This window comes from Pteronotus mesoamericanus, unplaced genomic scaffold (genome assembly GCF_021234165.1).
Source record: "Pteronotus mesoamericanus isolate MK-2021 breed Mesoamerican mustached bat unplaced genomic scaffold, CSHL_Meso_final contig_657, whole genome shotgun sequence".
Classification (NCBI taxonomy): domain Eukaryota; kingdom Metazoa; phylum Chordata; class Mammalia; order Chiroptera; family Mormoopidae; genus Pteronotus; species Pteronotus mesoamericanus.
In genome coordinates this window covers 23,716,441-23,744,068 of record NW_026555229.1, presented here as the reverse complement: position 1 = coordinate 23,744,068, position 27,628 = coordinate 23,716,441, and the positions used below count along the sequence as shown (strand labels likewise).

General features: G+C 59.6%; 1 protein-coding gene across 1 annotated transcript in view; it reads right to left on the bottom strand.

Moving 5' to 3' along the window:
- PTPRE (protein tyrosine phosphatase receptor type E) overlaps positions 1–22,984 on the bottom strand; it is a 119,857-nt gene extending 96,873 nt beyond the window's left edge. Inside the window, exon 1 of the mRNA XM_054581690.1 lies at positions 22,951–22,984. The gene's annotated coding sequence lies outside the window, so the exon portion shown is untranslated. The remainder of the gene's footprint in view (positions 1–22,950) is intronic.
- Between the last annotated feature and the right edge of the window lie 4,644 nt (positions 22,985–27,628).

Sequence of the window (27,628 nt, the reverse complement as noted above, 5' to 3'; positions counted from 1 at the left end):
CCCAAATCCACGCACATTTACAAAACAGTATCGCCACAAACTCCGCTGCCGGGTGCCTCTCCCCAGCTGTGGCCAGCGAGCCAGGTGTGTAAATCTTCCCTTTTTAAGTACCAGATAGAAGACGGTATGGTCACCGATTAGAAGGTGACCCCCGGCCCTCGGGGGATCTTACGAACAGAGAGTAGCTTTCAAATTGAGGAAAGAAAGAGGTGTAGGGGGTTCAGTGAGCTGAGAAGGGGCGAAGGGTTGGGAGCCTCGGGAAGAGCACTTGCCCCGCACGCTGACGCCGCGTCGCACCAGGCCAGTGTGTCCAGGACTGAGGCGCAGAGGCCACTGCCCCCTGCACGGGGGAGGAGCCTGGGCAGGTCTGGACCTTCGGCACCAACATAATCTGCGCTTGTCTGCCCTGACCCGGCATCTGAATGGCCAACACCAGGAGCTCCTTCCAGGAGCGCAGGTGCGGGCAGGAACCCTGGGGCAGGTCGCCGTCTGGGCTCTCGGCACACCCTGTCTTGGGCACCGGGGGGTGACTACGGCCCCCAATGCCTCCGGCATGACCCCCTGCAGGGGCTGGAGGCATCTCCAAGCCAGGGGGCTCTGCACACCAGCGAGAAGGGGTTCCCTTGGGTGGAGATGGGGTCCTGCCGGGAAAAGGGGGTTTCCAGGGGCAGGACAGGGAGTGGCGGCGGGGGGAGCGGCTGGGTCCAGACGCCGGCTCCGGCCAGAAGGGCCCGTGTCACTGATGGCTGCCCACAGAGCGGGGGCCGTGTGGGGACCCTGTGAGCGCCTGTCACTGGAAAGGACCAGGGGGAAGGCCGCATGCCCCGAGCTGACCTCACATTCCCCGCCAGGCACAGGCTGAGGTGCCCAGGGTTGATTTTTGTCACAAATCTCAGCTTTACTCATGGCCAAGCAGCACCCCGCCTGGTTGCAAGGCCCCTTCCGTACCAGAGGCGCAGGTCAGCTCAGCTGCCCAGGTGGGGGAGGGGCCGGGAGGACCCCGCCCCCTGCGGCACCAGAGGGGTCCGCAGTCACGTGCCCCGCTGCCATCCTCTCCGCAGGGGCAGGAGGACAGGGGTGCAGGCACGGAGGTGCACGGAGGCAGTGCGGGGGCGGGGGGTGGTCAGGGGCGAGGCCGGGTGGGCGAGAAACTCCTTCAGGAGCCACACAGTAGCGCCCGCTCAGCCCTGCCAGTGACAAACAGCGCCCTCCCGGGTTTGAAGGCGGGGACCTCTCAGCAGGCGCTGCCCCAGGGACCCGACCCTCAAGGACCCCGGCTCCCTCCCGAGGCTGAGCCTTGTGACAGCACCCCGGGCCATCGCCCCACAGCCCGGCCAACAGTCCCCCCACACACGTGCTGACCCCCTTGTGCGGCAGGCTCCCAGGCCCCCTGCTCCTGGCGCCCCGGAACCTCAGCCGAGAGCGCTGCGCTGGGCTTGGGGGAGGGGCCAGTTCCTCTTCCTTCCCCATAAAGGGAACAGGAGGCCCTGGGGTCCTTGTTCAAGCTGGGTGACATCAGCCCCGAGTTTCCTAAACCAGGGCTGAGCTAGGGGCGGATGAAAGCCGCGTGTCCGCCAATGTCTACCCCGGGGACGACCTCAGCATTCTGGGAAACGCCAACCGTCGCCCGGCCATCCGCCGAGGAAATTAGGTTTTCCAGATGGGAGAGGGTGCCAAGCTCAGTGTGCAGATAATCTGCACCTTACTTCTCGAAGAGTGGATCGCAAAGACATGTCCCGAGGCGCAGGCATGTGGCTCTCTCCGCAAAGCAAGTGCCTGTTCTAATACCCGGTGAAGCAGTTACCCAACGGACGCGGTGCGCGCAGAGCGCACGTGCGGGCGCGGCCGGCCCTCGGAGAGCCACTGACGCCGTGGAGACACAGGCGGTCCAACCCCGTCTCTTCTGCTGGGATTCCAAGATTATCCTCTTGGAATCAAAGGGTCTCATGACAGAAACCTCATCCACAGGAGCCCAGGCTTTTTCAGGACAAGTGCAAGAGACAAGGCCAAGCGCGTTGCACTCACGGAACCTCCCTCTCCTCCCCCCACCCCACCTCCCACTCACTCGCTCTGTTTGGTTGTTTAACTAGCAGGTACCCAACTCCTCCTAAATGCAAATTGCATCCTTAGACACAACTTCATTAACTCCTGCACACAAGATGGCCTTTCCCGTGATGAGACATGGAAGCTTGAGACCACAGGACTTGCCAAAAATGCGCCAGCCTGGAGGAGTAGGGGGTTGGGGGTCGGGGCGGGAGGAGACCGAACGCCTCCAACACCAAGGCCTGTGCTCCGCCCCGCGGGGCAGGTGTGTCCGCCCAGGTGAGCGACAGGGCCGGGCAGCCCCTGGGAGGTGCCCACGGTGTGTGTTTAGGGTTACTTTCTTCCGTAAATGTCAGGGAACCCCCGACACATTCTTCATGGTATAATGAAATGGCTTTAAAAAATGAACCTTGCGGTGAAGCTCACAAGGAAATTCCTCAGAAACCTAAAATACGCCACACATCTGAGTGCGTTTTTTACCTGCTGTGCCGGAGGATTCTCCCAGAATTTAATTTGGCCCACGGTATAAATAGTTCCTCATTTTCATCCAGAATGTGTGGCACATTGCTGTGTTTTCAGGAAAGAGAAAAATCATCTTAATTTATGTAGAGTATTCCTAAAGATATGCATAATGGAGTCCACAAGGCATAAACACCACATGGTAAATACCGCGGAATTCTCCCGGCACATATTGTCTCGAAAGGGAAGCCTCCCTCGGCGGCGCACAGGCCCTTGGGGGGCCCTTGAATGTGCTCATTCTTCTGTTGATGTGTGTGGGGGTGGTTAGGAAGAATTGTAAACATGTCCCCCAAGCCTCCCGCCCCCCGGCTTTCACCACTGAACGCTAACCTAGGTGCTGCTGGGAAGGGGCTTTGCAGATGGAATGAAGTTTGCTGATCAGTGACTTTAAAGCGGTGAGGCCAGGACGCTGGGCTGTCCGGGACAGATGGGGCAGAGGCGGGGCAAAGTGCTTCAAAGCACGAGGGGGCTGCCCCCACCGCTCCTGGCCGCGAAGAGGGAGGAAGGGGGCCGGAGCCGAGGGCGTCCGGACCTTGAGCACCACCCCCGCCGACAGCCAGCCAGCTGCCAACGGGGACCCCGCCCGCAAGACCTCGGAAGCGCCCCAGAGCCCCCAGCAAGGAGCACGGCCTCGCAGACACACGGGTCTCCTCGCCCTGGGAGACCCCGGACAGAGCCGGGCCTCGGTGCCGACCCCGGAAACGTAGGGACAGGAAGCGGGCATTGCCTTAGGTGCCAGATTTTTAGGTCATTGTCATAGCAGCAAGAGGAAGCCGAGCCAGGTGGGCGAGAGGCCAGGAGCACCACATGCGCTCCTGTTCCCGCCCCCATTCCCTGCCGCTTGAGGGACAGACGGACGTGGACGCTCAGACACTGAAGCTTCAGCGGGGGGCACAGGCGACTCACAAGACGGCGGGGCCCCGTGGGCGCTCCTGTCAACCCGTCCCTGTCTTTGCACCTGTGTGGATCCCCGTGTTCTCAGAGCGACAACACGTGGCTAGATGATAAGAATCTTTTTAACGTCTCTCAGTCCCCAACCCATAAGCACGTAGCATACATGTGCCCACGCTTGCCCCAGTGTGCCAAATACGAAATGCCGGGCACCTAACTCACCAAAGCCGAAGCTCACTCCGAAGCCGGAATTAACACACGGCAGAGTCCTTCACGGTGGCCCAATGTTTTGTGCCAAAATTAATTTTCAGTATATACCTTGCATTTACTTTTCGTTTTCATTTTTTTCCCCCTTTCTGATGGGAAGAGGAGAATTCTGAGTAAGGGCTTTCACTGAATTAAAATAAAATGTTACAGCAAGACATTTCTATCGCTTTCCTCCTTTGGTACGCTCCTAAGCAGGAGAACCAAAAGACAAAACCAATACAGGGGCTGGCAGGAGTGCGGCCTGCTTGAGTGTGGCTGGTCGGGTAATAATATGGGTGTAGTGATTGATAGTTTTAATTTGAACATTTCACCTGAAATGTCCTACGGTGTGCTGGGGTGTGATAGTATCATGTTACAGAATTACATGCTTATCATTTTATAGTAAAAGATTTTGTAATAAAAGGGAGTGTTATTTGTGCCGGACCCTGCATATTAATCCTAAGTAAGCATTCCCGTTCCTAAAAATGTTAACTAGTGAAGAACGTATCAGATCTTGACTCACAGGTTTGGTTATGACTCAGTCAAAATTTAGCAGCCCAAGTGATTTAACAAAAATAGCTCCGACACATAAAAAACATTTTTGCTGGGAAGTGAGTTCCGCTGGCGAATTGTGATAAAAAGTCAGAAATCAGGACAGAAAAATATGTCAACCCCAATATCAATAACCAGAGACAGCGATCAAATATGCCCTCGTGTTTTTATTCTGCGTTAAGAAAGAGCTCCTCAGTCTACAGATAGAATAGGATCGTTCTCCTGGAATATGTTGGTTCACGCGTTTTCCTGCAACGAAGGATTCTTTCCATTTGGGTAAAGAATCAAAGACAGCCAAAGATTTTCCTAAACAAGAATAGAAGAGAGGCCTTTGCGCGCACGGAAGGCGAGGGCGGCGTAGGGAGTCCCACCCGCACTGGCGGTGACGCCGCGAGAGCCGTTCAGTGCGCACAGAACAGAGAGAAAGAAGGGCGCGGCGCGGCCCTTCGCGGGCGAGCCCGGCCCGGCTGTGGCAGGCGGCCGTCTCAGAGCCGGGCAGACCTGCTACGAGAAACGCAGACACGTGATGGATGAAGGTGTCGCGTGGGCCTCGTGTGTCTCCCAAGCATTCTTAGTCTTTCTGGCGGCCTGGGTCCCTTGGGCCATCTGGCAAAGCTTCTTCTCAGGATCCACGCTTCTAATCGCATGAAATAAGGGTCTAATAGACCTAGCAACCCGACTTCTAAAATGGGCAAAGACATGGGAACAGGCGCCACCAAAGAGGATGGACAGGGGGCAAGTGAGCCCCGGAGAAGGCACTCACCGTTATTTGTCATCGGGGGGTGACGATGCAGCCTAAAACTGCATCGAGATACTACTGAGATGTTCGCATCAAGATATATACGTGGTGACAATTAGAAAGGCAGAAAACTGGCAGGAGCACGTGCCAGCAAGGGCGCAGAGCGCCTGGCAGGCCGTCGGCTGCTGTGGGGAAGCAAATGGTACGCCCGCTACGGAAAATGGTTTGGGAGTTTCTTAGAAAGTTAAACAGGCTTAACAAGGGATTACCATCCTGGCCAACTTGCTTTCCAAGTGAAATGAAAGCCTAGGTTCACACAAACACCTATGTACATGCATATTCTAGCCATTTAGTTTGTAAGTGACCCGAACTAGGCACAACCCAAATGCCCCCAGCGGGGAGGGTTAAGCGCACCGTGGCACATCGGCACAGTGGAACGCTACGTGGCAGCAATGGGATGGATCGGTGACGGGCCCCACAGCGAGAACGGCCCTTAAAGCCACATGCTCAGTGTCAGAAAGCAGACTCAAAGGGCCGCACACTGCATGATCCCGCTCCCAAGTCTGCTAGGGAAACCCCAGGGCTACAAAACGCCAGGGCTGGAGAGCGGGGCGGCGGTGGCCGGGGCTGAGCAGCGGGGCACCTGACCGCGGGGTCGCAGGGTGAAGTTTGTGTTGGGGAGGGGACAACACTTGTGTGTCTGGCTTACGGTGGTGGTTACACAATTCTGTGCCTTTGTCAAAACTCACGGAGGCGTACCCCAAGCAGGAGCGAATGTTCCTCTGAATCGATTAAAAAACGAATTCTAAAATTTTTTTTCTTTAAATTGTTCCCAGTGTAAAACAATTTTTTTTTTAAAGCCGGAGGGATAGCGAATCATAAAGGAAGTCAACTATACAAAAAGGAAGGTGTAAATTTTCTTTGCATCTGTATTTACAGACCCTGAGAATTCGATCCACAGACCCCCTCCCCCCTGCCAGGAGACCCCAGATTAAGAGCCCAGACTCCGGACCAAGGCGCTCAGGAATGTTACGGGGAAAACAGTGGCCTAAACCGCGTGACGTGGTGCTGCTCCTCGTACCTTCCCGGACGCCTGTGGAGGCTGCTCGCCTCAGCGCACCTGGCAGAGCGCCTCGGGGAGGGCACGCCGGGGTTCTTCGGGCCCGAATCGCGCCAGGGGAGCAGATCCTGGAGGGCAGGGACGGTGATCTCCAGGCCTGTGCAGCTCTGGCACCTGCCGCAGGCGCTGACGTGACAAACAGCTGTGTCTGTTCCGTAAGTAAAATGTCTGCCTTCTCTGGTTTCTTCGGGAAATAATAAAATGAATTTTTATAGTAACAATAAAATCTATTGTTGTACAACTCAAAATACTTTACTGCACTAATATTAAAATGTGTTTGTTAAGAGTAATTTAAACCCACAACAGAGTTTATAACTTTAGCATGGACACAGCACACACATCATGGAAGAAGTTGACCTGAAAGATGACAGCTGGCAGAACCCAATTACGGGAGCCGCCACGAAGCCTAAGTCTCTCCTACTTTTTTATTTTAAGACACGTATCTAACACCTTCCCCCCAATACAATGGCGTAATGTTGTAACTTGCAATGCACATCAATCCAAGGTTGGAGTTTGCCTTTAAGACTAGGGAGAACGCGTGTAATTTCAAAGCGATTTGCAACCGCAAGCAGGGTCATGGGCCCCCAATCAAAGAGATTCTGAAAACGGCCAACAAACGGGACGCAGGAATCCACGGGCACCCGTCTCTGCCGTTAACAGGGCTTCGCATCCTCCAGCCAAGTTTCGTTTTCCCGCGGGAAAGCAGAGGCACAGAGACCGCAACCTCTGACCCAGCTCTCTGCGCTTCGTTCCGCTATAAAAGTCGGGTTGGAAAAAGGACCCTGTGAACCAAATGCTGTGATTTTCTTCTGATGTGACATCATCAACCCAGCTGCTGTCTACCAAACGCTGCTCTCTCCAAAGTGCCATCGTGAGCCACACGTTCCCAGCCCACACCCGCGCGCCTGCACCCGGGCAGGATGTTTGCTGTTTACCCAGCAGCCTTGCAGCGGAGCCAGGATCAGGCAGGCACGTGGGTCTGCCACACGCACCAGAAGACGTGGCTCTGGACACACAGGAAAACCACAAAAGACACAAGAAAGGAAATGGATTGGCACTGGAAGGTTCCAGCAGGTGGGTTCGGATCCCTGCAAACCAGCGGTCACGTGTGCATTTAAAACCAGTTCAGAAATCACCTTATCAGTGGGACATTTTCCACTATTTCCTTCCTGCTCCGAAATCCCAAGCTCGGAGGGAACAAACACGATTCACCGAAGGAGAGATGAGCCAGGGAACAGCCAGGGAACAGCCAGGGAAGCCAAACGAGAGCTGAGTGGGGGGCGGTTTCTTTGCGGAGTCGAAGGGATCGTAAGGCCCTCGGACGCTGCCTGCCGTAGGTGGGACAGACACTTTACCAGCAGCACACGGGGACGTCGGGAGGTGGGGGCCCTTCCAAAGAAAGCTCCTTGGAAGTTTTGCTTTCACTAGAAAGCTGAAGGGAACCACGAGCGCAATTTACAAACCTTGAGTAAAAAAGCAATTCAGGATTACTGTACCCAGGAAATCAATACCCGCTCTGATAGTTTTTGCCGGGTGCATCAGTTTTCTCAGACAAAAGATGATGGCGCTTGGTGTGTTTTATACCACAGGGTATGAAACCCGGAAAAGCCGTTTAAAAGGAATGAGGCCACACTTCTTTAAATGATAACAGCAACCTAATAATAGTAGCTACAGCAACACGTCCCAGGTACCTAGGAATTATTATTCTCTGCTCAAAGTGAAGTCACATCAGAAGTGCGACTCGTGACTCCTCCCCCGCCATGGACTCAGAGTCACCTGTGCCCTGGTGTCAATGACGAGCGTAACCCACTCAAGAAGGTTACTTACTCACTGTGCTGCCCTTGGTCTTCTATGCCAAGGGGTGACCATCTCAGAATCCTTGCCCGGAAGGCCGGAGGCACACAGCGGGCCGCCCGCGTTCCCAGGCAGGCCCCTCCTATCTCCCCGTGGCAACCTGGCGTCCGGGTCGGCCAACCCGCCCGCTCGGGGGCCGCCCGCGACGGCGGCGCCCTCCGGGTCTCCCATGCACTAGCTCCCTCCAGGAGTGCGGGGGCCGCCCCGGGGCGAGGCCCATCTGTTCATCCACCTGCCTGGTATGTTTGCTCTGTGAGGAGACAGAGACGGGAGCGGGGAGCGTGCCCGGCACAGGAAGCCTCCAGGGCGCAGCTGTGACCATCAGCCTGCCTCTCTGCCTCCCTGCCCTGCTCTCTCTCTGTCCCTTCCCGTCGCTGCCAGATGAAGCAGCAGCTTCCTGACAGGCCTGCCTGCCTGCTTCTGGTCCTCACTCCTGGCCCCCAACCCACTGTGGCTGCCCGGCCGCCCAGCCGCTGCGGACACCCAGGAGCTGACGCAGGCTCCACAGCGGAGAGGCTAAGTGTCCCCGACGTGCTGGCTACGCCCACCAGTCCAGGCGCCAGCCCCGCTTGCGGCCTCAGCTCCGCACTCCCTTACCCAGGAAGCATGAAGGCAGCTCTAGAAAATGAAACAAAATATTCCTGCCGTCATGGGAGAGCCTCCTAGAGAAGAAGAAAACTAATGTTAAGGGTGAATTTTCCAAATGTGACTTATCGGGTGTGACAACTCAAAACGTTTGCTTCTCCGCCCATTTGACTGCTAAATGGGCTCAGATTTAAACTGCCTTGCAGGTAAGAATAAATAAACACAAGCTCTTTAAGACCTGTAATAGCCATACTTCCTTCCAGAAGACAATCAATTATGGTGCAGGAAGAAAGAAAAAAAAAAACAAACCTCCGTGTTTCGCTCTCCCACAGCATCAGACAGCGCAAGCAGGTGTCTGCAAAGCTGCAAGCTCTGCTCCCTGAGAGCCACGGGAATACCCCGCTGGACACTCTGCCTTGGGAACACGTCATGGAGAGTCCTGATCTTTACAAAATTGGTTAAGAAGTAATTATTTGTTCTCTAAAAGAATTAGCTGCTTCACAAAAGGATTACCTACAGATTTCTGGACGTGTTCAGCTTACCCAGCGGATATGAACTGTGAGCCAAATTAGCATAATCTTTCAGGAATATGTTAACATGTGGGTACGGGGCTGGAGAAAATGACCTTGAGCCCAGGACAAACCGGGGACAGCGACTATCTGCAGTTTGGGGGCTTCCCTCAGCGGCACCCCCTACACATGCCATCGGTGGTTCAGAGCGCTGCACCCCCCCCGTCAGTGGGGGGTCCCACCTGCCACCCCCACGCACTTGCAAGGCAGGCAGGGAGGTGACCCGGCCGCAGCGGTCCGTGCGACCCAGGACGCTGACCTTTGGGTGAGCTGTCGATCCAGGGCACTGGGAAGCCTCTCGCAGAGGCCACGGCGGTGAGGGGCCCGTGCCCAGGGCGCCTGGCAGTGCCCGCAGCCCTGGGCCACATCCTCACGCCTTGGTGGAGGTCCAGGCTGTGGGCTGCTCGGGCGCCTGCCCTTTCCTGAGCCTGGTTCTCCAGCCTTCCAGTTGCTTCTGAGAACTGGCCGGCCATCTATCTGGTTCCTTTTCTTGGTAAGGTAGCCAGAGCCAGACACGGCGGGGTACAGCTAGGAGCCGTAACGGACACCCCCAGGACAGCGAGAGCCCGGGGGTTCCTCACCGACACCTGCATTTTGGAAAGGGCTGGTCACTCTTCTCTGCGTGAACAGGGCTAACCGGCGCGACCAACAGGCATCGCAGAAAGGACAGCGTGGCTAAGTCCTGAAGGGTGGTGGGGCACTGCCTCGCCGTCTCTGGGCTCGCTCTCCCCGGAGGGGACCCAGCTGCCCAGGCACGAGGACCGCGTGACCCTGCGGAGGGTCCCCCGGGGCGAGGAGCTGAGGCCCGCTGCCCCCGGCCAACACCAGCCCAGGGGCCGCTCCCCGCCCCAGCCAAGTGGCCGGGCGTGCTGCTCCAGCAGGCAGGGCGGGGGCGCTGCCGTCATCACAGGAGCCGCCTTCCCCAGGGGCCACCGCGCATTTCCAAACCCCCCCGGGGCCCCCAGAAGCCACTGCTTAAAACAGACGGCCCCGATTTCTAGCACGCTCGGCCACGCCTGGGAGTTCTCCACAACTTCTGGATTCGAAATGACATGTTACTGAGAGTTTTTAGAAAAGGCGCACGTACCGCCTTCAGGGGGCCCGTGCCAGGCCTCCCATGTTCTGTGACCCGAGGGGACCCGGCGGCACACCCACCAGGCTGTCCTGCTGGCGCCTGCGCCGTCTACTCCTCCCCGAGCACAGGGAGCGAGGACGGCGGAGGGGGACAGCCCGGCTGCGGGCGGAGGAAGCCCTGTGACCAGCGCGGGCCTGCGTGACCCCCGCCCGCCCTCCTGCGGCTCCTGGAACGGGGTGGTGCCTGCAACCCTCTCAGTCACCCCACACCGAGCACAAGCTCTTTCTCCAGAAAAACGCTCACGAGCTTCTCACGTGCCCCTCCCATTTCAAGCAACGGGTTTTCCAGAGACAGCGGCCGCCTCACACCGTGGGCGACCTTTTTATGAACCCTGGACCCCCCTCGCTCCCTGCCCTCGTCATGTCACGGGTACTCTCCTGCCCTGCAGCGGCCTCGTGGCCCCCGCGCCTGACCGGAGGCGCGGCTTTACCTCCGCTGCTCTCGGACCCGCGCTGCTCGGTCAAGGGGCCGAGCTCCCGCCGACCAGAATTCGGGCAGCGGGAAAGGAGTGCGAGCGGGTGGTGACCCCTCTGAGGGTCACCCCAAGTCCCCGGCTCACGCAGATCCCGCCAGAGGCACGGGAACTAAAGTACCCATGGTCTGGACTCCCGTGCTGGTATCTTGGCAGCGTTTTTCTCAAAGTGGAAACTCCCCGTGGAACCCTCACAACTAACTATTCAACACGATTCTCAAATCAGGGGCAACAGGCGATCATTCGCTATTCGGATCCTCCCAGACCTGCCTCGCCCAGCCCTGGGCACTCGGGGTCCCCAGGACCTAAGTCGGGGTCTCCCAGGGGCTACCGCGGCGGCGCCCGGCTCGAGGAAGGCTGCCCCCGGGCCCCCTCTTGGGACGGGGCAGTCCACCGTCCCCTTGAGACGCAACAAGAGGGAGAAAACACAGCATTTCTTGGCCCAGCTTCGCCATTACTCATTCCAGAAGAATGGCCTGCCAGCCGCTCTGGCAGAGGCTGGAGCTCAGGCCGGGGAAGCTGCCAGGGACTGGGGCCCGTGTCTGGGGTCAGCGCCCTCGCTCCACCCACTCGAGGGTCCCCAGCCACGGTGACAGGCCTGCCGGAGGGTGAGCTCCGCGGGGCCTGCGGCTCTGGATAAGAAGCCGCAGCGTGACGCTGAGCGTGGGAAACGGGGGAGGGCGTGGAGCTGGGAGCTGTGGGGGCGGGGGGCACAGGGAGCGGACCCTGGGGGGGCCCCTGCCGCCCTGCCCCCAGCCTAGAGCCCAGGCCCTCAGAATGCTGCGGTTGGAGCAGAGTGGCAGGACCCATAGCTACAAGACGCTTGGAACTCGCAACAGCAGTGGTCGCGGAGGGCTGGCGCTCTCGTTCGGAGGGGCAACTACTCAGCCGTAAACCCCAAGTGGAAATAGGGCCCCCGTGACAACCCATGGCTCCGGGTCCACCAGGCACAGTGCCTGGCACGCAAGGCCACCGCAGTCCACGTGGATGGCACCAGGACCTCAGGAGGGCTCGTGACGAGTGGCCCAGGCCGGCTCACCACTCAGGGGCTCCAGGGCCAGGCATCCAGGGGACTCCTGGTCCCCATCTGGGCCCAAATCCCAGCCCTGCGTTGCCCTCCCTGGGCCTGCGCGTCCCTCTCCAGATGAGCCCATCGCTATTCTCTCGTCTCCGTGAGGTTTGGAGGTGGCTGCTCCCCTGGCTCCTGGCGGGACGTGGTGCCGAGCCCGGACTGTCCGACTGGGCAAGCCCCGGCCACAGTGCGCCTGCGGGCGAACGCACGTCGCCCACGCCTGGCTCATCGGTGCCAAGGACACGTGCTTCGGGGCCACGGTGGCACCTGCTGGGAAAGGCTCTCCCCTGCTGGGGGGCGGGGGCCGGCGGGAGGGGCGGCCGCTGGAGGAGCTGCAGGGAAGAGCCTGTCAGGGCGGAGGACCGAGGAGGCAGGGCCTGGGTGGCAGCGCTGACACCCGCACCCAGCTGCTCCTGAAACGTCAGTGACATCCGCGAATGGGCCCCCGGCGACCCTGCATGAGCCGAATCGTGTTTCCACCTCTCACGGCCCTCAGGGCCCCGCTAACACGGAGCCAGACCCCTCCCGGCACATGCGGTAGCCACTCTGCCATCCCGGGCACCGAGGTCCCTCAGGAGACGGGGCCCGTGGTCACAGGCGCAGGCTCCGTGGTGGACCCGCCCATCGGCGGCACCCGGGTGGGCGGCAGCTGCGTCACTTGTGGGGACAGCTCCCCTCCGCCCTGACACGGGGGCTGGCGCAGGGCTCTGGCCACGTGGGGCCTTGCACACTCAGCAGCTCCCCAGAGGCACATACCTGGCTGGGCGCAGGGATCGCAGGGGACCCCAAACCAGACTCAGAGGCAGCTCAGGGCTCAGCCCAAGGGACTCTTGTTTCTCCAGGGGGCTGAACCAATAGGTCATGTCCTCTGGGGACAGGGGTCGAGCTCAGGCTGCCAGACGCCGATTGCTTCACGAGTCTCCATGTACGCGCTGACCGTACAGCAAGTCCGTGTTGCTCACACGGCCGCATACCACCCGCCCACCACCCCTGCAGCCATGAGCCCAGGGCAGTCACCCTGGGACACGAAGCCACGTCCCTGCCCTCCGAGGCTGAAACCGGACACAGCATGCCGAGCCTGCCGCGCCAGTGTCCGAGATGCCAACCCCCGAAAGAAAGCGTAATCTCTTTAAGACACGTCGCAGTCCCTGCCGTGCTGGAAAGAAAAAGATCCATCGCAAAGTAAGATAACCAGGATTGTGGTCCCTGATTTCTGACCGGCACTGCCTACCCCTTCAGCCTGTGCATTTTTGCCTAACAATCACAAACCATTTGCTAACAAAAGCACATGGCACACAAGACACAGGCAGGCGGCCCCTTCTAAAAGCCCTCCTGGACAGAATGGGCTGGGGCGGAAAGCCACCCCGAGGACGAGGCTTGCATGACCGCGCCCGAGCAGGGTGGCCGGCGGGGAGGCACGACGTCTCACCCCCGGGCCTCGCCAGAGCGGGCACGCACGCCGCCTAAACGCCCAGGAAAGCTCATGAGGGAAGCAGATGAGGAGCCTCCCACAAAACACAAACAGCCTGTCAGCCACAGGAGGGGCGCGGAGGGGTCAGACCCCCCCACCCCGACCCCGGGGGCAGCGAGAACAAGAAGATATTCTGTCCGGGTCAGGACAGGGGTCCGGGAGCAGGCGGCATGACCCTGGGCGAGGCTCAGGCCCCTCGGTTGCAGCTGAAACACACGTGACTCCAAGTAGAGAGATCAACTTCTTCGCCAGACATGTCAAAGAGGTCACCGTTAACGTGAAAAGGCAGGATCCTCTCCGGCAGGAAAAAGGCGCGAAAAGGGGCAATCAGAAAGACCTGCACAGAAAATACCTGTCTCGTTCTCGTGAAACGTAGAGGAAGGTTACTGAGGAAGCTGGAAGCGAGGAAAGCACTTTCTTTCCTAGTTGGTGATAAGAAACCAAAGGGCAGCTCGGTGGCGTGCCGTGCACTCAGCTTCCTGAGCACAAAAATCCGGCCGAGTGGAGCCGAGTCTTGGGCCAGCCCTGGGCTCTGCTGTGTCCAGAAAGGTCTGCCTGGGTCAGGCTGCATTTATACAATGAAGGGAGAAAATGAATTTTTAATGCCATGCAGGTGGGGGTGCGGCTGTCATTGCTGACCACCGTGACCTCCTAGGACGGGGCGCAGCCCACGCCATCCCCAGTAAATCTCCCATTCCCCGACAGAGACGGGACTCGCGTTTGCCAACGAGGCCAGTGCGCCGCGCCGAGGAAGGGGTCGCCGTGATGCCCACCGAGACGCGGGCAGTTGGCGGAGGGGCTCGTGGCTCGGCAGCTCCTCCCCGGGGCCGCCTCCCACCCGCTGGGGCTCTGCGTGTCTTTCCCCCCGGGGGGGCCGGAGGGACACGGGCCGGGATGCTGAGCCACCAACCTCAGCCGTCCCTTGGACTTGCTTTGTGTAAGAGACCTCAGCTCTTTCAGCCTCCCCCGAGGGTGACTTGCCTACCCCTTCGGTGACTGTCGTTGCTTTCCCGTGGATCTTCTCCATTTTAAAAGGAGACTCAGTGTTCAGTTCTCCGAGCCAGACTGAGGTCTTCAAGACAAGCCTGGTGGGTGCCAGGGAGAGAGCAGGCGCCTCTGTACCTGTCACAGGCCCGCGGCGACCACGTGGAGCCTCACGAGCCCCGTCCCAGCAGACTCCCTGTGAGCCGGGCTCTTGGACGACCACAGCCGTCAGTAAACGTTCCATTCCCTGCTGTCTCATCAGGACGCTGTCCGATCCCCACGCACAAGCGTGGTAAACAAATTTTAACAGAAAGATGAGCTGTCAGCACGGTGAAGCACAACGTTGTCACCCCCCGGTGTCACAACAGAATGCGCTCTCCACGGCTCATAGGGGCAGCACCTCCCAGGAGAACTAGCCCCCGGTGCCCCTCAGGACAGCCCCGAGCCTGGGTCACCCGCGTCGTTCACACCGGTTCCTGGGCCGGGAGTGCCGTCTGCCTAGCTGAGATCCTGGTTACGGAAGATGCTCTTGAAACTATTTAAAAACAAAAACAAAACCACGCACCCAGGCGTTTTCTGCAGAGTGCACCCACAGCCTCCCTGGGGACCTCAGAGGGGCCCAGGACCTCAAGCAGGTTGAGACCTGCCGGTCGCCAGACAGGGCGCAGACTCTTAGGAGTGTCTGGAGGACCCCACGCCTCTCCGCCTCTCCGGCCCCGCCCCCCTTCCCCCAGCTCCAGCTCCTCCCAGACAGGTCGTGCTTTGTGCACTGCTGAGCGAGCTCGGGGGCGCCCCTCTCTGGAACATTCTAGCCCTTGTGGCTGAGAAAAGAACACCAGGGAGAGCCCAGCCTGCTCCGCCGGCGAAGCCCTTCCCGGCCCCCCCACAGGCCCCTCTCACCAGCTCCGCGCCACCCCTGCGTCCAACGCCACACTGGTCACGCCCTGGAGGGGATGAGCACCCACAGGACAGCATCGTGACTTTGTTTCGGTAACTTCAGTGCTAAGCACAGGACAGGTACACCATAGGCACTCAATACATGCATAACGTTTCCATTTCCTTCTAAATGCTCTCACAGACTCGTTTAAATACTATCCATGTTTGACGAAAACCAAGAAGTATCCTTTGAAAGAAAATTGCTGGCGAGCTACACATAGGCCTAACTTGGCACAACACAAAGCAAAATTATTAAATTTCAGGCTCTTGCATTTTTGTATTACATCAGGCTGCAATCAAGACTTTGCTCAAAGCGATGTAAATGGGCAGATTGATACCATCTCCAATAGATGACTGAACTTGAGCTGATGTTCGCAACCCTGGGAAAAAGTAATTTTTTGAATTACTGATGCACTTAATAAAGCGCTGCCCCAGGCTGGGGGAGAGAACGCTGAGTCGGGTGCACTTCCGAACAGGGGACCCGGCAGGGGTGGCAAAGTATTTTTATGTCTGGTGCTGAAATGCTCAGCTGTTGATGAAACCGAGGCCACTCTGAGAGGCTGAGAAAGCACAGGCCAGAAAAAAGGCGTTGATTACAAGCGATAGTTTCACTAGGAACAACGCAGGCTTTCGAGATGGCCTAAAATAACGCCCTGGCAAAGGAAAGGGTCTTTCTGAGCAGCCAACTTTATAGTTGCGGCAAAGATCGTAGAGGGTTTGCTTTGCAAACGTAAGAAGCTAAAGCATTTTATTATCTTTGGAAGAACATCCGCATGTTTTCTAGTCATGAAAGCAAGTGCCCTCGGGTGACCTTTTGTTACCCAAAACTGAGTTACTGTAAATCCTTGGAATCCTTGGATGTAACAAAAGGGCACAAATATGCTGGCACTCTGTTCACTCACACTGATAACCCTCCCTACTCTCCCCCTGCTCCTCCCCCGTCCCCGCCCACCACGGCTGTTTCAGAGACTCGGGGCGTCCGGCCGGTGCTCAGGGTCACTCCACACACTGACACAAGCGAGCACACGCCACCCCGTGCCCTCTGAAACCGTCCCAGGCCACGCAGGGGCCCGGGACCCAGAAACCTACGCGGGGCTGAGCGGGAAGTGGGGCGGGTGAGGACTCTACCTGGAACCGGAAGCAAACTCACTCCGGCTGGAGAGCCCAGGGCAGGCGCCAGGGCTCGCGGGGACACTCTCGCAGCCTGCGGGACCGCGGGGACCCCGCAGGCAGTCCTCCGTGTCTGTCACAAAGCGCCGCGGCTCCAGCCTCCCTTCCCCTGACCTCCTCCTCCTCCCGCAAACACCAGCCCCCGGGCTCCAGGCCGGGTGTGAGCGCGGCCGCGGCCCCTTCTCTTCCCCCAGTAAACCCTTTTTGGTGACGAAACCCCTGGTCCCTGTTATTTCCAATCGACAGAGGCCTCCTCAGGGGACAGACGGGGGGAGGCGAACTTTCAGCATGGAGCGTCTCAGCCGGCCTTTCTCTGTGTGCGTCTCTCTCTGTCTCTGCCCTCCCCCACCCCCGCCCCGGCCCTCCGCCTCTCTGTCCCTGTCTGTCTGCCCGCCCCCGTCTCTTTGTCTCTCTCGCCCCCGTCTGTCTGTGTGCCCGTGTCCCTCTGTCCCCCCACCCCCGCCATCCTCTCCCGTTCCCTCCCACGTGGGGAGCGGTGGGGAGCTGGGCAGGAGACGGGGGCGATGTGAGAGGAGCAGGAACATGTGCCGAAAACCAGCCTCTCATCTTACTGCATTGGCAGGCCTTCCCGGGATCTAGGAAGTGTGCCGAGCCTTCCGTAGGGAGGGTTTACTGTGCCCCCCAACTCCTCAAGACTCATCCTGTCTTACATCAACACCCCCCGCCCGTCACGGCGAGTGTGCTCTGTAACACGTGGATCGCTGCAGAATGGCTCAGAGCCAGCGAGTCTTGGGACAGCTGGGATGCGGAACCTGTCCGCTGGGGTCCCCGAAGCCCCTGAGCCCTGCTCCTGCTCTGCCCCCTGTAGCCTCGGCCCCCAACCCCCACAGGAAGTGAGTCAACACCAGGCCCAACCAGGAGCACCCCGAGGACAGCCCTTCTCCCAGACGGATTTCCACCTATGCTCTGTCAAACAACAGGATAAAAGCGTCATCCTGTGCCTAGAATCCGGACCCACAGACGGGTGGGGCGGCGGGGGAGGCCCCGGCCCCGTGCGCCCGCAGGGGCATGTCCCCCTCCGAGGCTGGCCCTTTCGAGAAGGAAGGGAAGTGGAGCCCCCGGAGCGAGCGAGGAACCTGCCGGGACAGGCGCTGGCATGCGCCCGGGCCCTGGTCCCGCGGGCGCTCGGGCGTGTTGGCAAAGGAGCCCGCCCGAGCGGGCGCACACAAGGCCTGCTCCGGAGGCCACCGGAGAGCGCGCCGCTCTTCTGGAGCGCCGGTCAAGCTAAAAAGGCGCGGGGCCACGGTCACTGAGAATGAATGACACACTGTAATCAAGGAGCTGTGAGACAGGACGTTCGAAAATCTCGGTGAAGAAGAAAAATGGAACTCATTTCCTCCCAAGTACAAAAACTGGTGACTAATGCTCAGCTGGGAACATCCACACAGATGGGAGGACATCACTAGCCCAAACTGGTGCCTGCCTTCACGGGGTGCGTGCGGCGGAGGACAGCTCGGCTCCCAGACCCCTGCGGCCTCGGGCCGCGGCCCTGCTCCCTTGCTCCCCTGCTCCCCCGGCTCCCGGGGCGGGCGCCCGCCCGAGGCCTGGGCCTCCGAGCACCCCTGCAGTGCAGCCCCGTCGCGGCCCCGTCTGGGGAATTAGAATTCCCCATTCGAACGGCACTCGCTTACCTGATACACTATAAAGTAATGGGCTATATTAACTGCACATGGTTGATTGTATTTGAAACGTTTAAAAATAGACATCCTTTAAAAATAGCTACTTGGCCCTCACCGATGTGGCTCAGCTGATTGGGGCGTCGTCCCGCGCGCCGAAGGGGCGCGGGTTTGATTCCCAGTCAGGGCACATGCCTGGGCTGCGGGTTCGGTCCCCAGTCAGGGAAGGTGTGGGAGGCAGCTGATTGAAGTTTCTCTCTCACATCCTCGTTTCTCTTCCCTCCCTTCCTTCCCCTTCTCTAAAACCAGTGGGCGTGTCTCCGGGCGAGGGTAAACAAAAATGTAGGTGGTCCCTACTTCACTGGGAATCAACAAAAAAGCGATACGTGTACTGTTTCCAGGAAACACCTTGGGAGCATTTTTGATTTCGTAAGTGTAATCAGCCCCTTTGACGCGCTTGCGCAGCTGAAGGACAGACAGGAGGCCCACATTTCTGGCTCCGAGCCGGCTGCGGCGTTCAAAGGGGCTGCGCACCACTTCAAAGCTCCCCAGCACAGCACCTGGACAGGCAGGCCTGGACAGACGCGCTCTGGGGAGAGCGCCCAGACCCCAGACGGAAAGCAAGCTGGTTCGGTAATCCCCAAGGCAGGGCCCGGAGCCCCGGCCAGGCCCCCAGCCCCGCCCCCGCGTCTGCCCGAGGCTGCAGGGGAGGCTGCAGGGCGAGTGCCGTTCAACCAAAGCCCTGTACCTCAGGGGGTCGGGGGACGGCCTGAAACCCCAACCACCTAGACGTGTATCTGGCACTCTGGGTTGAGAGGAAAATTCAAGTGACAAAACAAGAATGTGGCCCGCCAAGGAAACTTCTGGTACGGCGGGGTCGGCATTGAAAACGACCAGCGTGCTAAAAGCGCCCAGAAGCCTCATCTCGCCGTGGGCGACTGTGTCGGTCCCCAGGGCCCACGGGCTCGGCCCTGCACAGGGCCCCTGCGCTGCGTGGACGGGCCGTGGCGCGGCGTGGGCTCAGGGGTGACCACGCCTCTCTTCTCGGCGCTGAGGAGCGTGCAGCTCTGCAGGCTCAGGGCGGCCGGCAGCCCTGTGGCTTCTACGTTCTTGCCCGGAAGCCGATCCATGGCCCCTGGGCTCCCACAGCTGGTTCGAGCCACACCGCTTCCCGGCGCTGGGTCAGCTCACGCTGGTGTTTTCTGGTACAGAGCCTGGTTAGCTCAGCCCACGAGCCCAAGGCAGAGCGCACGGGAACCCGCGTCTGCGCCTCACGGACCACCCTGACTCTGAAGAGTCAGCGGTGCAGGTCAGAGAATGGACTTGTTCGTGGGGCACAGGTGAGCGGTAGCCTCGTGAGTTATAATAGTTAATCGTGCAAAATCTGCCTAACCATTCAAATTACGTTGCCAAAAAACCAAAGTGACCTAGCATGTCATGCCATATGGGTTTGACCTAGCAGGCTGGATGGCAGGCAAAGGGTATCTACCTACCAATATGGATTTTGACTTTGCTCCCTCATTTGTTCCAACTTCTCTGGTTCTGACCGCGCGCAGCTCGCAGCCTTCGGTGTCTCAGGGGGGTGACTGCCGCGGTCCCCTGAGTGCCAGGCACAGGCCTTGCACCTGCTCTGTGTCATCAGCCACCCTCACAGCGGCCGTGTGAAGAGCGGGTAGAGCTCCCGCGGTAGAAGAGACAATGCTGCGGCGTGGCTTCTGAGCAGCTCGGCCCAAGCCCCCCAGGGCCAGGGCTTAGGTGGATCCATACCTGAAACCTGCATCCAGACCCTCAGGGGCACGCCTTCCCTCCCAACTATTTGAACCCGTCGACTGGAAATCAAAATCGAGTTTGGTAAGCGCTGCAGGACAGGCACTGAAAGGAACTATAAAGCAAGAGCGGCTTTCTTCGGTGGAGGGGTCGGGAGGCTTTGTGGAGACTGAGGCGTTTGAAGTGGGCCCAGAGGTATGAGCGGGGTCCCTAAGTTGGAGATAAAGGGGAAGGAGATTCGGGGCAGGGGGCTGAGCAGGCTCTACCCCTGAGGATCTATAAGGGCGTCTTCGGGGTGTTCCGAGCCTTGGGTTCACAAGGAGCTCGCACGCCCAAAGACTGGAGATGCTCTTGGAACACCCAGTTTTTCCCTGGTGATAATCACACGGGAGAAGGCCAGTGTTTATCCTAATGGATACATTCGTTCCTGTTTTGACAGCAGAGCCCGGGGTACGTACAACTCAAAAGCTAGAGATGAAAGAGACGCACCCAGGAGCAGAGCGGAGGGCAGCTGCGGCGCGCCTCCTCGCGGCCCCACACCTGCCTCCGCAGCAGGTCCCTGGCGGCCCTGCGGTCCGGCTCGGTCATCTCAGCAGATGCGTTCGGCCTCCCCAGAAGGGCTGGCAGCACAACCCCGCGACAGACCCCCTCACGTCTCCATGATGCAGTTCAGTCCACACCGACCACAACGGCTGGCTGCCCCCCCCAACCACGCTGGCACCCACTAAAAATACACCAGCTCATCTGCTCCGGCAGACGCGTACCTACAATGTCTCACTTCCTCACTCGATCATCTCTGCAACGGCAGCGACCACGCGCCCACTGTCAGCTCCTCGGCTGGGCGCTGAGGACACGGCCTGTCCTCCGGGAACCACGACTCAGCGTACCTTCGCCGGGCAGGCTGGCAGCCGCGGCCCGGAGGCGGCTAAAGAAACTACTGGGAAAGCGAGGGGCTGAGTGGGCGGAGATCACACATTTGATTCGGGGCCCGCTGAGCGGGGCGCATTTGAAATCCCAGGAGAAACGTGAAGGGGGCAGCAGCTGGCATGAGACTCGCAGAGGGCAGTCTGGGTTAGAAGTGCAGCTCGGACTTGTGGGGCGGCGGACGCCGGTGAAAGGCGTGCCTGGGACTGCGGCAGTGGCAGTGGGGCACGGCCAGGCAGACCAGGGGGGGCGGCGTGTGGCGTGACCAGTGGACATTCACGCTTCAGCTCCATTGCTGACCCGTTGTCCACTGCAGCTGGGTTCTCACTCATCCACCTCCCCTGCGGCGCCCGAGCACGCCCTCCACACCCCCGTGCGCCCCCCAGCCTCTCTCAGGGTCGAGGAACTTCCGCGGGAGTCCAGGAGGGCCGGGGTCCCCCCCCCGGGTCAGCGCCTTCCCGCTTCCGTGGCGACACCGGCCCAGGGAGCACATCTCCCGGCAGCCTCCCTCCGCGGGAGTGACAAGTGGCCCCCGGGGACATCCGACCACCTGGCCTTCTCGGAGACAAATCTAGTCCCTGTCCCACGTGCACACAGGCAGGGCCTGGGGTGGGCGGAGCGCGGGGGCTGATTCACGGGCATCACTAACAACAAACGCCGCTGAGGACGAAGACCTCTGTCCCCCGCCTGGGGTCACGGTCAGAGGCGGAGCCACCGTGGGCCCTTCTCACTGACAGACGGCCCCCGCTTTTGGGCTGCCTGTTGCCACGTGGCCCTCTGCTCCCTGAAGCACTGGGCCCTTTGCTCAGGAAGCCCGAAGCCTGCCCTGCTCCCGCTCAGAGCTCTGCCGCACACCAGCCTGGGCCGCCACAGGCACCCCACACCTCTGCGGGGTGCAGGTACCACATACATGCACGGCAGGTATGCCACGATTTTGTGGGGTGCATGCACCACATACCTGTACCTCATGTACCCCACCATTTTGGGGGGTGCATGTAACCCATACATGCATCGCCTGTACCCCATCATTTTGGGGGGTGCATGTAACCCATACATGCATCGCCTGTACCCCACCATTTTGTGGGGTACATGTACCCTATATATGCACTGCCTGTACCCCACCATTTTGTACCCCCTTTTGGCTTACTGCACTGGCTTTTAGAGAGGCACCTCCCACGGCTCAAACATGCAGAGTTTAAACAGACGTGGGTCTTTATGTTGCAGAGGTAACGTGAGTTCACCCCCCTTGGGGACAGAAAAACACCAGGCACCCGAGGTCAAGAGCAGACTGGACAGGGACACAATGGCTCCAAAGCACGGGGCCATCTTTGCTGGTGTCCAGCCATCTCCCACTCCAAACATAAATAAACGGAAGCACAGGCCCGTCTCGTTTCCTCGGTTTCCCCAGCTGGGGCTCTGAGAGGGGGTCCTCCTCCAAGGCAGTCAGTGTCATAACTGCAAGCACCACTGTCCGACCTTTCCAGAAAGGCCTGCCACGCCAGGAAGAAATTTAGGTCAGGCCAGCAGGTCACGCAGGGCTTGGCCCTGCCTCTCCATCCTGTGGGCTGCAGTTGGGCTTCCCCAGATGGTCCCCAGGCGCCCGCAGGCTTGGCACCGCACTGACCCATCAGCCACAGGTCACCCTGGCCACCCTGCAAATCGTGGCAGTCCGCCTGGGACAGCCGGGCCTGCCCCCCACCCAGCCTGAGCCCCCAGCCGCACGGGCCTGGGCTCCCCGCGCCCGCCCGGAGAGCACGGGGCGCGAGACCACCGGGCAGCATCCCAGCTGCCGCTCCCGCCCCTCCGGAGTTGGCGCAACTCCGAGCCACTTTCTCAAAAGGCTCCTGTCCGGGTCCCGGCGAGCTCGTAGCCCAGCACACCCGCGGGCACCCCCTCTCGGGCTCGCCCGCTTCCACACACGTCCCTGTCGCCGTCCCCCTGGCACCGCTGCCACCGGCAGACACACGCTCTGCTGGCCCGTTTACCGAGAGCCAGCGCGAGAGCTGCCGATGTGTCGCCAAGTTGGGCTGGGGCTCCGAGGGCCAATGCCCGGGGTCGCGCGGTCCCCAGCCGCGCCGCACCGGGCCGCCGCGGGCCGGCAGGGACCCGGCTCGGGGACCCGGCACTCCGGCGCGGCCCCTCCCTCCCGCGGCGGCGGCCGAGGCAGCGTCCCCGGCCTGTTCCGGCCGCCGTGGTCGCACGGCCACCAGCAGGGGCGCGCCCGCGCCGCCCGCACCCCGCCCGCACCCCGCGCGCGCGCTCACCTCGGGGGCGCCGGTGCCAGGGTGCCGATCCCGCCGCCGCGGCGACTCCGCATCTCCCGGGCGCTCGCCCGCCGCCCTCTGGGGCGCCCTTCTGGCCCCGCCGGGCGCTACGGAGGGTAGCGCGGACGCGCGGAGGCCGCGGGTTCGCAGCGCCGCCTCCTGCTGCCCGCACCCTTGCCGCCCGCCTCCCGCAGCGGAGCAGGAAATTTGTCCGGCCGGGTCCCGCCGCCTCCTCAGCTCCAGCTCCAGCCCCGGCTCGGAGGCGGGGGCGGGGGCCCGGCGCTGCGAGGAGCGGGGGCGACGCCTGGTGTCCGGCGCTGGGAGCGCACCCGGGAGCCCTCCCCACCTGAGGCCTCGGCCCCGCCCGGCAGGGAGGAAGGCCTGAGGCCCGTGGCACCCGGCCATCCTGGAGATCCCTTGATCCGGGCTGGTTCCCCTTCCGCGAGACCCGGCTGGGCCGCTCTGCCGGGACCCATGCGCGCGTGGAGTGGGTCGTGGTGTGACAGGCACTCTTCCAAGCGGGGAAAGGCCCTTCCCCCCCAACACTGGCACTGGGCATCAGGAAGTGGCTTGGCTGGGGGTCGTGCAGTCAGGACAGGGCACCCCAGCCCGCTCCTGGTTCAGAGAAGTGGGGAGACCGTGAACCATCCCAGGCCTGCGCCCTCCTCCAAATAAGGGGCCCACTGACGGATGCTGAGAAGGGCTTACTCGTCAATAAGGCAGTAGGTGGCCAAGTGAGACACGCCTGCTTGCTCTGGGACTGCTTTCCAGGCGGCCCCCTGTAAGCTGTTTGGGGAGTGCTGCGGGGAGGGAGACTCCAGCAGAGGGACAGAAAGGACGCGTGGGGCTCCGCCTCAGTTCTGCACCTTTGCGCAGTGCCCTCCGGGCCGGTCCGAGGCTCGGCTCTCAGGACGGGTGAGACGACACCCCGCCCCAGGAGCCTCGCTCATCAGGGCTCGCAAACGGCGGTTGGTCGTTGCCACGCCTGTCAGGCAGCTCCTGAGACAGTTGGCGACAGAGCTGCACTCCCCAAAGACTGCAGGGCGAGGGGTGTCGGCTGGCTGAGACCCCCACAGATGACCTGTCCACGGTTCGGTGTCCCTTCCCCAGGGCGTAAAGAGCCGTGAAACCGGTGTAGAACTTGAACTCAGCTTCCCCCGGGGCCGAGCGCACTGTCCTTCGGGGGTCTCATCTAACGCCGGGGCTTCAGACACCATCTCCGTGTGGGGAACCCACAAGAGCTCGGCCCCTGGGGACTCCTCGCCAGGCGGCCGCCCTAAGGGGCGTCTCCGCAGCCCAGGCCAGGCTCATGCCCTCTCTCTCGGCTTCCGCACAGGCCCCTGGTCTCCGCCTCACCGCCGCCTCTGAGCATCTCCCAGGGCACTGCTGCCTAGCTGCCCAGTGCCTCTTGAATGTGTCCCCTCCTCCCCGTCCACGGCCGTCATCTCTCTGATGATGGCGGTGGTCCCCCAACGTCAGACTCAGCCTTTCCCAAATGACCCCTTCCTCACACACCATTTGGGGGACCCTTAAAATGAAACCAGGTCGTGCCGGCGCCCTGCCTGAGAGCCTTCCTTCAGAACAGAACCCAGGTTCCTGGGGGGCTCTGCCTGACAACTTAGCTGCTCCTGAGCCACCCCCCGCTGCTCCCCCTTCATGGTGTGCCAGCCCTTAGCCCCTTCTCTCTGAATCAGAGACAAGCATGTCCCAGCGGGGGCGGGGGTGGGGGTGGGGAGTGGGTCTTCTCCCTCTGTACCGGCCCCTGCCTTCTTACAGATTCTCTGGACTCCCTCAAGGTGTAGTCACCTGTTTGGTGCCAGCCCGCCCCATCCCCTTCTCCTGCCCCTCCCCCAGTGCTGTGCGCTCCCAGACTTGGCTCCCCCGATCGCGGCTCTGTCTAGAGCTCTGGACACAGCGCCCAGAGCCGGGGCGGCGGGGGGGCTTGCTCAGGGAGAGCATGTGGGCTGACAGAGGAGAGGAGGAGGAGCCCCCGCTGGCAGCCCCTCTCTCCCTGGAGCCCAGCTGGGAGGGCGGCCCCCTCTGAGCAGCCCCCAAGGATCCCCGGGTTGGGGGACCAGGTAGCCCAGTGACGTCACACAGCTCTGGGTTTCTCTCTCCGGGGTCCCTGCAGGGCCAGGCTCCTGAAGGCGAAGGGGATCATTTCACAGCTCTGATGAACACAGTTCTGCTTGTTTTAGCCCTGCGGGGACCCAGGAGAGAGACACATCGCCTTTGTCAGACATCTGCTGTTTGGAAAGCCGACAGCTCTGGTAACATGACAAGGGGCAGACGGCGCCTCTCTCCCGGCGACATCCTCTCTGCGGGGCCCAAAGGTTCTTCCAGGAAGTCGGCACTGTCCCTCAACTTTATCTAGATCCAAGGACATTCGTCACGGCCACACGGAAGCGGACCTGTGTTGGTTTCCATACGGCGCCCAGGATCCTGCCCAACCACCTCGTTCAGCTGCTCGCAAGCTCGAGGCCCCTGCTGATGTCAGGGGTTCCCTGTTCTCGTCCTGGGCTTTGAGGACCCCCCCCCCCAGCCTCTAGCCCCCCCTTGCCCTGTAGGGGCCCAGCCCTTGTTCAGTCTGCAGCGTCCCCTTGAGCCTGTGCACCCCTGTGGAACCCCGCCCTGGCCTTGCTCTGCCGTCCGTCTGTCCTGGTTGCTCTTCGCCAAGCCCTGCGACCTCTTCCCTTTAAAGTGCGGTGGGAGACTGTTTTCCTGTGACTGTTACTACCTGGGTTCCTTCGGGATAACCCAGATAATTAATGCTCCTTGCGCTTTAAGGGCTCTGTAGACGTCAATTAAAATTAAAATGCTCCGGCCAGACATGCTCTCCAGGAGGCTAAGCCAAAAGGCACGTGGGTTTGTAGAAAGCCAGCCGGAGCTGGTTTTAAACCCTGCACGGGATCGCTAACACGCTACCACTCCGGGACAGGCATCCAGCTCTGGCAACGGATGCGCTGCGGGGCGCGGCCAGCACGGAAAAACTGACGTCGGGACCTGTCCCCACAGAGAGCAAACTCAGCATGGCTGTCCTGGCCTCTAGAACGTGCCGGAATGAATGGCTCTAATGGGGCCAGAACTTTCTATTTTGATCTTGCTCAAGGATTGTTCCCCTTTCCCCGGTGCCAAGGGATGCCCGGGGCTGAGCGGCCATTAACCAGAGAACCCAAGAGGACGGGCACCAGGACAGCAGATCCCTGTCCTGTCCCAGCGAGACAGAGGCTTGTTTTCTCCGCTGGGTCCCCTTGGCATTTTAACCCTTTCCCTTCCTTCCTGGGTCACGTACCGTTACAGATGATATGCATGCCTTACGCAGACCCTCAGTGCAGTGTCATGAGGAGAGGCAAATATGAGACTAGAGACCTCCGTCTCCCGCTCACCATGCGAAACATCTCCATCGCTCCAGAAAGTTCCCTCCTGTCCCTTCCCAGGAGATCCCCCACTTCCACCACTGTCGTGACGTCTGTTTCGCCTGAGCTGCGTCACCCTGTACATGGAAATGCGCAGTGTGGGCTCTTCCATTGCTAGTTGCTTTCACACGGCAAAACCTTTTTGAGATTCGTGTTTTATTGCCTGTGCCAGGAGTTTAGGTACTGTATCGTTTTTCTCTAGTTGCTTTTAAGATTTTCTCCTCATCATTGCTTTTTTAATAGAAATTTAATTCCAATGTGTGTTAGCGTGGCCTTCCTTACGTCTACCACACTTGGAATTAGTTGTGCTTCTTGCTTTATTAGTTTACACCTTTCATCAGATTTGGAAATTTGTCAGCCATTATTTCTTCAAAAATGTCTTTCACCTTCCCCCTTTCTGGGACTCCAATTATACGCCTGTGATGTCACTAAGATTGACCCATAGGTCACTGACGCTCTTTAAACTGTTAAGCCTTTTTTGTTTTCTGTTTCAGTTTTGATCATGTTTATTGCTGTACATATAAAGGTACTGCTCTTTTTTGCTACAGTGCTTGCTTTTCTGTTAAGTCCATCCAGTGAAAATTCTCCCCACAAGAAAAAAATTATAGTTACATATGGTGACAACGTTGACGAGACTTCTTGTGGTGCTCTCTTCAGTGTGTGCAAATATCGAATAATTATGTTGTACACGTCAAACTGATGGTCTGTGCTACTTATACGTCAGTTTTAACAATCCCCAATTCTCTCAGAAAGGTTTACACTTTGGAGGGAAGTAACAGTGAGTACAGAGAGAAAAGATAAAGGGACGAAAGCAATTAGAGAGGAAATGGTGAGACAGAGGTTAAAGATAACCCAACACAAGGGCAGCTGGTGTACCTGAAGGTAAGAGTTCAACAAATGGAGCCCACGGCTCAGGGACATGATACAGAAAAATTTCCCTGCAATGAACTGAATGGGCAGATGGCAAAGACAACCTATGAATGAGAAAAAAAAAAGGATACAGAACAATCTATACAATGTGTATCTAGGTTAAGTGACTACATTTCACAAATAAAGCTTTCGAAGAGATACTTCACCAAAAAAAGTATATGCATGACAAAAAGCATACTAAAAGGTGTCCCGCACCATTCATAGAGTGAAATGCAAATCAAAACCATTGTGAGCTACTACTAAGCACTCACAATGGCAGATTTTAAGGGACTGATGGTAGCGCATGTTCAAGAGGATGTGGAGCAACTGGAACCCCATTCATTGCCAGCGGG